This window comes from Mustelus asterias, chromosome 23, assembly GCF_964213995.1.
Source record: "Mustelus asterias chromosome 23, sMusAst1.hap1.1, whole genome shotgun sequence".
NCBI lineage: Eukaryota > Metazoa > Chordata > Chondrichthyes > Carcharhiniformes > Triakidae > Mustelus > Mustelus asterias.
The window spans coordinates 3,780,262-3,792,180 of record NC_135823.1 but is presented as its reverse complement, the minus strand read 5'-3'; the positions used below and the strand labels follow the sequence as shown (position 1 = coordinate 3,792,180).

The window sequence follows — 11,919 nt, the reverse complement described above, 5'->3', positions numbered from 1 at the left end:
GCAGTGCTAACCACTGTGCCACCATGCCGCTTTTAATCCTCACGACCCTCCCACAAAACAGAGGGAGTGATGACAAAAGGAGAATAAAGATAAGGATGATAAAGTTTGGGTTCTGACTCTCCGACCCCATGTAGAATTAACAAAATGAGTGAACCAGTTTATAAAGAATAGAAGTTACCCAACCCTAACAAAAACTGATCAAATTAAAATAATTAGGTTGAGAAATATAATTTAAGAAATTAATAGATGAAGTTTAAAATCAAGTTTTTTTTTAATGAAAGTTTTTTTTAAAATTATGTTGTTAGAGGGGTTCAGAATACTTTGGGACTAAAAACTAATAAAGGCTATTAAAACAGGTTGGACTAACTTTATATAAGGCACGTTGTGGTCCTTATTCTAAGGTATTGTCTGCATAGAGACACATTTAAATATATTTCAGATTTAAACATGTATTTTTGAATGTTTTGTATTAAAATTCAAATCTTGGCTAAACTGCAGACGGCAGCACGGTAGCACAGTGGTTAGCACTGCTGCTTCACAGCTCCAGGGACCTGGGTTCGATTCCCAGATTGGGCCACTGTCTGTGTGGAGTTTGCACATTCTCCTCGTGTCTGCGTGGGTTTCCTCCGGGTGCTCCGGTTTCCTCCCACAGTCCAAAGATGTGCGGGTTAGGTTGATTGGCCATGTTAAAATTGCCCCTTAGTGTCCTGGGATGCGTGGATTAGCGGGTAGAATATGTAGGGATATGGGGGTAGGGCCTGGGTGGGATTGTGGTCGGTGCAGACTCGATGGGTCGAATGGCCTCTTTCTGTACTGTAGGGTTTCTATGATTTCTATGATTGCCCTGAAGCATAATGGGATAAAAGCTGAGTGAGATTGGCCATATTCTTTCAGAACAATGAAGCCACAGAGCACAGTTTTTATCAGTATGAGTTCTAGAAAATACACACTTCCCAGGTATTAGAATGAATAGAAATATTCCTTTTTTTACTGATAAGGGATGACTCAGCAGACAATGGGAAATTAACTTTTAAACCCTATAACCTACATAATAGAAGTTGCTAAGAGACAGTGAGAAAGCAACCTTTGAACCCTACAGACCTACAAGTGAAAGTTGCAAAGTAACAGTGGGCAGGAACTTTCAGATTCTACAGACTTTCCCATTCTGCCAGAAGGTAGGATGTGATTGGCCAAGGTAAATGTCTGTGTGGAGTTTGCACATTCTCCTCGTGTCTGCGTGGGTTTCCTCCAGGTGCTCTGGTTTCCTCCCACAGTCCAAAGATGTGCGGGTTAGGTTGATTGGCCAGGTTAAAAATTGTCCCTTAGAGTCCTGGGATGCGTAGGTTAGAGGGATTAGTGGGTAAAATATGTGGGGGTAGGGCCTGGGTGGGATTGTGGTCGGTGCAGACTCGATGGGCCGAATGGCCTCCTTCTGCACTGTAGGGTTTCTATGTTATGTTAAATAATGTGCACTAATGTGATTGGAGCATCCAGTTAGGATGACAGAGTGGGCGGGCAAAATGAACTTTTGAGATAATATAACTATACGGCCAATGTATTCTAACTTTAGAGAAAGGAGTTGGACTGCCCAGCTGCCTTTCTCCCGGCGTGAGTTGGTCAATAAAGAATGTCTTTAACCAGTATACTGTCTTTCGTGAGTCTTCGTATTAGCTGGGTTCAGCTCAATACTTAGCCTCGAAGAAAAAAACCCTTTATATGTAAAGTGACGGAATTGTGTGCCAAGTTTTTTCTGCTCACTCCCCACCCATTTAGGTTGTGTAGAAAAGTTAACCCTTTCAGCAGACAGTTGTTTTTAAATCGCCCAGAAACTCATGTGTCTATTTTAGTCCATAATTGGGGATTTATGGAAGCTTTAAGCGTAGCGTGGAGGAATTTGGAATAACTGTGAGAATTTTATCGTGTTGTCACCTGAACCCCAGATAAAGAACAAAGATTTTGCAGGTGGTAACGTGTTTGGGATTTTAAATCAACAAAGACTATAAAATCAGGCCTTGGAAGTTGGTTTAAAAAGGTCAAGTTATAATGAAGGAGAATGAAGAATCTTGTATCTTATTTTAAGGAGTTGTGAGCTTGTAGTGCTCTGTCACTTTAAGAAGCTATAGCTACGAGAGAGAAAGTGAGGATTCATTGTTTGAAATTTACGAGCTGTGAGAACCTGTGTGTTTCATTTGCTTCATATGGATGTTTGTAGATGTGTTTTATTATTATTTTGGGCTACATTTTTTAAGGTTTATCTTTCTGGAGAATTAACCTTATCTTGAATCTTTAATTAAAGGCATTTCTGGAAGTTTAAAAACAGAATCACAAGAATGCTTAAGAAATTCATTCTGGTTATTGCTGTTGTAAAGCACATGCTAAGTTTCTCTGCTTGTGTATGGATGATATTTGTAGGTTGAATGCTTCAAGCTTTGAGGTTTTCTGTCTGTGATTTAAATCAAACAGATTTAAAAAAGGAAGTGTAATTAATAAAGCTTTTTTTTGAAGTTATGAACCTGGAGCCATATTTACTGGCCAGAGACATGACTCCAGGATATTTTGCTAAACATGCAGGAATTTTAATAGGATACAATTCACACATGTGAGAATGAGAGTTTAATTTGTAATGGTTATTTAAAATTTGGGACATGTGAAATGATTCTGACCAATCTTGTGCTGGATTGATCTTGGGTTAAACTTCCCGTCAGGTCCCAAGATTTATTCCTGACGCAATTAACACAATGAAAAGGAGAATTCTGGAATTGGATACTGAATTAAAGAGTTTAAAGAGATTATTAAATAGAAATGATTGCCAGACCATGCGGTCGTTCGATTAAAACAAAGGAAGGGTGCTGATGTCCATTTGGGAACTTCTAATCCCCCCCCCATTTCTCAAAGTAGGGGAATCTATGTACAAAGATAGCCCAAGGATGGTAGATAAGGGGGTCTGGAAAACATCATGATGGGGGCTCCTATCTGTTCATGAGATGATCACAAAGCCCCATGATGCCCAGATACTAATTTCATTGGACTTGTCTATAATGTATGTAATCTATAACCATTCTGATTGGATTGTGTCCAGCCGGGATGGGCTGAGTAACTGTATAAGAATTGAGGATTTTGTTTGTTGGGTGGAGTTGCACATGGTCAGCCCCTGTGGCTTCTCCCCACTGGCGTAACTCAATAAACTGTCTATCAATTGAATCAGGCTTGAATGTTGAATGATTCTTCTGAGTTCATTCCCCCCAACACACTGGGTACATTATCACTTCATCCTTGGGAGTGGCCTGATAGGCCATGGTCCAGACTATGTGTGAACTTTCGTTAAAGTCCGTTTTTCAGACACACTTACGCACTTGATGTAAAAGCAAAACACTGATCTTTAGAGATAACCTCGTCCTTTATTTTCAAGCAAGTACAAGCTTTTTCGGAGGATCACTTTTCTAACTCAGTACAGTGCTCTGAGTCTCGCCAAACGATTCTACCTCGAACAGGGGGGATGTCTCTTCCTTTATCCTCTTTTTACAGTAATTCGTCACGTACACAGTATTACTACAGTATTACTTCAGCCAAATCACGTGTTTAGCCACAGCAAAATACAAAGACAGTTGAAAAAATATAAATATGTCGAAACCCTCCCCCCCCCTCGCCATAGAAATCACACGTCCACCATTGCTCCAGTGTGAGATATTAAATGTTTCCCATATATTTTGCACATAGAACGAATTTTATCTTTCAGAAACAAGGACACATTAGGAGTTAACATAGGGAATATGTTACCAGCACAAATTGTTCCAGACAGTTTTAAGCTTATCTGCATTTGCAAGTTCAAAAGTTTGCTTAGCTCGCACACATTTTTTTAAGTTCAAAAAACTAGATCATAGCAAATTTATGGGATGTTAACCCCTTAACATCTCATTCCCTCCTTTTATCATTCCATGATATCACTAACCTCTTTGGAGGGGAACTTGTGCTCTATGATATGCTAGGCATTGGCAAACATCCTTCAATAAGCCTAGCAGTAAGCAAACTACCAGGATAGTGATGCCCGCATGCATTATCATTCCTCCCCAGTCCCCAAAGAGACTGCCAAAGGGCCACCACCCAGGGGGATTGTAGTCCTTAAATTTCCTTCCCTCAGCTCTAATTTTGTCCGCCATCTTTCCAATATGCTCCGCTAAGTTCGTGATGTTGTCAGAAGAGTCTGGAATGTATGTACAGCACTCAGCCTATTAGAGCACAGGTGCCTCCTGTAATCACCAACAGATAATCTAAAGCCATTCTATTTTGGAGCGCCACCATTCATACGGCTACGATCTCAGCTGAGATCTCTGAGATGGCGGTACGCACATCCTGAAATCCCGTAGCGGTATCATTAGCTATTTTCTCAAGAGTAGATGCCATATTGATCAGCAGTCGAGCTGCCTTTGCTGTCCCATAGGAGCTTCGGTGATGGCCCGTTTAGATCTTAACAGATGTATCTTGGGGTGAAGATGCAGGGAGTCATAATGTCAGACATAGGGGACCACATATGCTAGATAACAAGATCCAGACCAGACAAAATAGGTGCCATTGTACGCAACCATATCGTCTAATAGGCTGGGATTGGCTGGGAAACTGTTGTCATTGGGGCATGTTATTTTTCTCCCTTCCCAACCCCAACCTTCACATTCCTTTGATAAGATGAAGGCATTCTGTATGAACATCCCAGTTTGTGTAGTGGATGAAGAAACCTTTTTTCTTTCCGACTGGGATAGGTAATATTAAACTGCTGAATGCAGTAGCTACGGCTAATGGGTATGGTTCCGTTTCTTATCAGGCAGATAGATCCTCTTTGTTGATTTTTTACAACAAAGTGGGGTGGGGAGTCTGATCTATCGTAGTTGGGTTGGTAATGATTCTTAAAAGAATTCGTTATATTACACCTCTCTGCAAGTTGAACAATATTTTTGCCCGAAGGTACCCATAGAGTACAGTCCGTTAACCTTTATGAAGCCGAGAGGATCAAACACAGCCCTCATTCCGTTTTTAGTCTCGTTTTGATACAAAATCCATTCGATCATTTCCTGAAGGTTGAGAGGAATAGGGAACAGAGGAATCCCTTCTTTAGCATGTGGTGGTATGTGAGAGCAGACCCAACACCCACTTACATTAAACTTTACAGCATACTCGTAAGACATAGACAAAAAAGGTGTTAGAGTGAAATCGTCCATTAGTCAGTCCTTCTTTCAGTCCATCTTTCCGTTGATCTGTTTGTCCTGGTGCCAGGAAAATTGCCGAAAGGCCGAAGATGGTGAAGATGATCCTCATGATTTATTAGCAGGAACTGGCGTCCACCGTCCACATCCATCCGAATGGATCCAGCGACTCCGTCCCCCGACCTCAACCGCCGCCGGAGCCCGGAGAAGCACCCGAAACGGTCCCCTTCATCCCGGTCCAAGCTTGGAGCGATCCCACTCTTGAATCAGCATGAAGTCTCCTATCTGCGGTTCAGGGAAGTAGTCCTGTGGGTCAGGATCTTGATCCGGCGTCCGTAGAGTTGATCCACTGTACCTGTGAATGAAGAAACTTTAGAGACAACGTTAGCTGTCGGAAGTACTTCTGCATTTCCTCTCCCATACCGTGTAAATCTATCTGGGTGGGCGGGCTTGTATTTGCATCCCAGGGTGTTCTACTGGGTCGGCCATAAATTATCTCTGCCGCCGAGAGTCCAGTAGTAGAGTGGGGCGTTATTCTCATGAGGTAGAGGGCTAAGGGCAAGACTTCTAACCAATTTAGACCGGTTTCAGATGTTAGCTTGGCTAGCTTAGCTTTAAGGGCCCTATTGGCTCTTTCCACTATTCCTGCTGCATGGGGGTGGTAGGCACAGTGGAATTGTTGTTGGATGTGTAACACATCACACAATTCCCTATTGACCTTTCCTACAAAGTGGGGGCCATTATCTGAACTAATTTGTCGAGGCACCCCAAACCTTGGTATTACTTCAGTTAGCAACAATTTTACTACCGTCGAGGCCTTGTTGTTTGTCGTGGGGAAAGCCTCTATCCATCTACTAAATACATCAACAATCACAAGACAATACTTATAGCAATGTACACGCGGCAATTCAATAAAATCTAGCTGAATACATTCAAACGGTCCACCTGGCAAGGGTGTTCTTCCTGGTGTGCATCTCACCCCTTGACCAACATTGTTTTGCTGGCATGTCAAACATGAGGACTGGACAGTGGCGAATGTTGTTCCTTTGTTTAAGAAAGGGAATAGAAATGACCCTGGTAATTATAGGCCGGTTAGTCTTACTTCGGTGGTTGGTAAGTTGATGGAAAAGGTCGTTAGGGATGAGATTTACGACCATTTAGAAAGATGCGGATTAATCCGGGATAGTCAGCACAGATTCGTGAAGGGCAAGTCGTGCCTCACAAATTTGATAGAATTTTTTGAGGAGGTAACTAAGTGTGTTGATGAAGGTAGGGCAGTTGATGTCATATACATGGATTTTAGTAAGGCGTTTGATGAGGTCCCCCATGGTCGGCTTATGATGAAAGTGAGGAGGTGTGGGATAGAGGGAAAGTCGGCCGATTGGATAGGTAACTGGCTACCTGATCGAAGACAGAGGGTGGTGGTCGATGGAAAATTTTCGGACTGGAGGCAGGTTGCTAGTGGAGTGCCACAGGGATCAGTGCTTGGTCCTCTGCTCTTTGTGACTTTTATTAATGACCTAGAGGAGGGGGCTGAAGGGTGGATCAGTAAATTTGCTGATGACACCAAGATTGGTGGAGTAGTGGATGAGGTGGAGGGCTGTTGTAGGCTGCAAAGAGACATAGATAGGATGCAAAGCTGGGCTGAAAAATGGCAAATGGAGTTTAACCCTGATAAAAATGTGAGGTGATTCATTTTCGTAGGACAAAATTAAATGTGGATTACAGAGTCAAAGGTAGGGTTCTGAAGAATGTGGAGGAACAGAGAGATCTTGGGGTCCATATCCACAGATCTCTGAAGGTTGCCACTCAAGTGGACAGAGCTGTGAAGAAGGCCTATAGTGTGTTAGCTTTTATTAACAGGGGGTTGGAGTTTAAGAGCCGTGGGGTTATGCTGCAACTGTACAGGACCTTGGTGAGACCACATTTGGAATATTGAGTGCAGTTCTGGTCACCTCACTATAAGAAGGATGTGGAAGCACTGGAAAGAGTGCAAAGGAGATTTACCAGGATGCTGCCTGGTTTGGAGGGTAGGTCTTATGAGGAAAGGTTGAGGGAGCTAGGGCTGTTCTCTCTGGAGCGGAGGAGGTTGAGGGGAGACTTAATAGAGGTTTATAAAATGATGAAGGGGATAGATAAACTGAACGTTCAAAGACTATTTCCTCGGGTGGATGGAGCTATTACAAGGGGGCATAACTATAGGGTTCATGGTGGGAGATATAGGAAGGATGTCCGGGGTAGGTTTTTTACTCAGAGAGTGGTTGGGGTGTGGAATGGACTGCCTGCAGTGATAGTGGAGTCAGACACTTTAGGAATATTTAATCGGTTTTTGGATAGGCACATGGAGCACACCAGGATGATAGGGAGTGGGATAGCTTGATCTTGGTTTCAGATAAAGCTCGGCACAACATCGTGGGCCGAAGGGCCTGTTCTGTGCTGTACTGTTCTATGTTCTATGATGCTATACGGGCGGCACGGTAGCACAGTGGTTAGCACTGCTGCTTCACAGCTCCAGGGACCTGGGTTCGATTCCCGGCTTGGGTCACTGTCTGTGTGGAGTTTGCACATTCTCCTCGTGTCTGCGTGGGTTTCCTCCGGGTGCTCCGGTTTCCTCCCACAGTCCAAAAATGTGCGGGTTAGGCCATGCTAAAATTGCCCCTTAGTGTCCTGGGATGCGTAGATTAGAGGGATTAGCGTGTAAAATATGTAGGGAAATGGGGGTAGGGCCTGGGTGGGATTGTGGTCGGTGCAGACTCGATGGGCCGAATGGCCTCTTTCTGTACTGTAGGGTTTCTAAGATTTCTATACGAGACTGGGCTGCCTCAGCTAGTCGGGGATGCCTTCAGGTACGGAGCATAATACCACTCATTCCCTCCTTGCCAAGGTGGGCATCAGAATGAAGACAATCAATAAGCAAAGGCAACAAAGCATCAGGTATACACACTTGGCTGATTGGAGTAACCCAAAGGCCTGATGACGCAGAATGCGAACATCCATGCACCTTCCAAATGTCCTTTTCAGAGGCAGGGGCTGTCCCCCTGTAAGCGCTGAACAGTGACAATATCTGGTATGCCCGTCGTGTTCGAAGAAAATTAAGCTCTTCATGTGAGCCAACCAAAGTATTACCTGCAGAACAACAAGGCAGTGAAAGATGTACCGAGACACTGCGCACTCTTAATACTTTTGTACAAATTCTAATACAAATAGTTTTTAATTTTTTAGTGAAGGGAACTTCAGTGATCATGTCACAGTGAGTGATCTAACCTTTTTTAAATAGGTAATTTTATTATTGATCCTGATTGGCAGATTATTAATTTATTCCCGAAAACATCAGTTCCTTTTAGGATAAATTTAATCCCTGTTAATATTGTTCAATATTCACACTGCAGTAACCGGTTCCCAGATGCAGACATGGAGTTACTCTCAACAGTGAGTTGACCCTTGTGGATTCAGGAGCTTTTACACAAACCACTTTCTGCCAATTTAATACAAATTGTCTGAATTCATTTCCAAATGTTTCAGCAAACTTAATTGCTAACTCTCAGAAAACAAACTGACCAATGTTGAAAATTATACTGGAAATTATTGAGCCAATGAGACATTTTCTAATTAAATTAGCTAAATATAAATGACTACTGTACACAATGGGCCATTTACAGAGTAAACTTCAATTGGCATCTTTCAAATTGATCTAAAAAAGGGTTGAGCCTCAATGGTTACATTGTATAAGTTCCAGTTAACCCCAGTTTTATAAGCTTGTGTTGGTAATTGTGTTGCTATCTTCCCCCAACACATTATTTTCAATGCCCTAATCTGGTAAAGTTGGTTCCCATTTTGCATAAAGACCCGACTGGTTTTTCACACATCCAAGGTGTAAATGAAAGTTTTTGACTCAAAAAATACATAATGGGTACTTAATCTGCCACTGAAATGTCTTAAGTTTGGTGTAGGTGAGCCGGGAATACATGCTGAAGCAGCTGTTTTTGAACTTGTACTTATATTTTTTAAACTCTTTCCTACAGTTGCACATCTTTCTTTTGCAAACAACACTGAAAAGGCTGAGCTTCCTTCAGTTTTTCTGAGTGAAAATATTTTGGTGTTACAAATATAAATTGTTTAATGAGCCATTTAAGCCTAGAAATTCAAAAATCACAACCATTGCATTCACTAACTTTGTGTGCACCTCACCAGTATTTCCTCTGTTGTACTGTAACTCCTGACAATTTTTGGGAAAATATGTGTTGCACAATGAGGCCAAATAGGGATTTGTTTGCAGTCCCTACAATGAAAGTAATTGTACCTGGAGCTCCTTGAAATATTTCTGTAGCAATGTCATCAAGTGCTGCGCAAATACAAGTTTTTTTTTAACTGTTTGGTTGGGGTTGGATTTGGGGAGCAGTCGGAGCGCTAGGTTACCTTCTCCAATCCTCCTCCTCCTGTTGTTCATCAGTATGGGTATTTTGGAACAACATTGGCATGCCAGATATGTCAGGAGGTACCTCCGGTTTTTTATCTTTCCTTTGTTCGGCTTGCCATTCTAATCCCTTTTCTCGGTTTCGTCTCTCATACTTCTCACGTTCCCACTTCAACATTTCCCAAGTTTGAGAGTTTTTTTCATTATCACATTCACTGATCCCTCTCCTACGTGTATTATCCCCCCCAGCTGGCCAGCTTTCATTTCTCGGTTAATTCATCGGCTCTCTAATAGCCTCTTCTGTTTTAATACATTGATCTACATCTCAAGTTTCCCCGAGTGGCCAATTTTCATTTCCCCGTTTTTAAAAACACCCTGGCAAGCTTCTGAGTAGCTCCTCGTCTTTCGGGTTTTCACGACACATTTTATATAAAGGGGTCCCATCTCCTGACTTATCCAAAGTTTGACCCATTGTTAAGAGACTTTGACCACTTGTGCTTCACGCTCTGCAGTGCCTTGTTGCCTCTACGCCCACTTCAATGTCCTGACCTTCGGTCCAAGGCTGCGCGTTTGAGGCAGGCACCTCCCTTCGATCAGCACAAGCAGTCACGTCTCCAACTTCACCTAATTCCCACCCCTTCCTTTTTTTTCTGAAAACAATTTAATAAATATTCCACAAGGACAAACAGGCTTTAACAACTCCTGCTTTCAATCTAATGCAACAACCACCTACTTTCGACAAGCAACCAGACCACACAAACACACTGAAATACAGAAACTACTCAAGTTATTAGGTCAACCTTAGATTTGTTCTAATCAATTTTCCAATTTGCCAATTAATTTATAATATTTCCCTAGTAATTTGAGAGAACATAGTTCCTTTCTCTCAAAAATCTGTAACACACACTGCACACTCCCTCCCTTTTAAAAAAACAAAAGCAATTGCTACCAACCTAGGGAGCTGAACCTCAATTACTCCCGGACCTGGGGCCGCTAACCCCGGACCTTTACCTCCCTCGGTGGGCTCCTGTGTACATCCACTTTCCTCAGTGGGCTCCTGCGAACATCCACCTTTAACACCGAACACTCAAACCGGGGGCCTCTATACCACCCGGCTTCCCTAACCCTCAAACCGGGGGCCTCTATACCACCCGGCTTCCCTAACCCTCAAACCGGGGGCCTCTATACCACCCGGCTTCCAACCCTTTACCTTTATTGGGCGTCTCCTCAATTCCCGACCCAAATCTTAGACCAGTCAGTGTTCAAGGACGTAAGTCGTCTCAGAGTTCCGTCACCACAGAGCCTCGGGGGATGAGGGGTCGACTTGAGTAATAGGTTCAGTGAGAGAAACCAAGGTTTTAATCTTACCATGTGGGCCGTTTGTCTCACGTAACCGACACTCAGACGATCACTTATTCAATCCGCCTCGGAGGACAGCTATATATCTTGGAAGCCTGCTTCGCTGCGCCAAATGTTAAAGTCCGTTTTTCAGACACACTTACGTACTTGATGTAAAAGCAAAACACTGATCTTTAGAGATAACCTAGTCCTTTATTTTCAAGCAAGTACAAGCTTTTTTGGAGGATCACTTTTCTAACTCAGTACAGTGCTCTGAGTCTAGCCAAACGATTCTACCTCGAACAGGGGGGATGTCTCTCCCTTTATCCTCTTTTTACAGTAATTCGTCACGTACATAGTATTACTTCAGCCAAATCACGTGTTTAGCCTCAGCAAAATACAAAGACAGTTGAAAAAACATAAATATGTCGAACCCCCCCCCCCCCCCAGGTTGCTATAGAAATCACACGTCCACCATTGCTCCCAGTGTGAGATAATAAACATTTCCCATATATTTTGCACATAGAACGAATTTCATCTTTCAGAAACAAGCACACATTAGGAGTTGATATAGGGAATATGTTACCAGCACAAATTGTTCCAGACAGTTTTAAGCTTATCTGCATTTCAAAAGTTTGCTTCGCTCACACACATTTTTTTGTTAAAAAACCAAGATCATAGCAAATTCATGGGATGTTAACCCCTTAACATCTCACTTTCATGAATCATGTGTTTGGTCGTTGTAGATGCTAATTCAAAATGGTTGGAAGCACAGATCATGAGTAATATTCCAGCTCCTGTGGCAATAAACTGTCCAATTTTCACAAACCCTGGGTTACCAGATTCACTTGTTTCAGATAACGACACTCTGTTTACAAGTGAGGTGTTTCAGGAAATCATGTAAAAGAATGGTATACGCCATGTGCGTACTGCGCCGTTTCATCTGGCTACAAATGGTCTAGCAGAAAGAGC

The 11,919-nt window shown here is 42.6% G+C and overlaps 1 protein-coding gene and 1 long non-coding RNA gene across 2 annotated transcripts in view; one reads left to right on the top strand and one right to left on the bottom strand.

Annotated features, from left to right (window-relative positions):
• The window catches only part of LOC144510909 (uncharacterized), a 134,526-nt gene that overhangs the window by 110,398 nt on the left and 12,209 nt on the right, over positions 1 to 11,919 (top strand). The window lies entirely within an intron of this gene.
• On the bottom strand, positions 3,379 to 10,876 carry LOC144510487 (uncharacterized). The gene is made up of 2 exons (XR_013500636.1): positions 10,820 to 10,876; positions 3,379 to 5,565 (listed from the first exon to the last, which is right to left on the bottom strand). It is a non-coding gene; the product is annotated as an uncharacterized LOC144510487 (long non-coding RNA).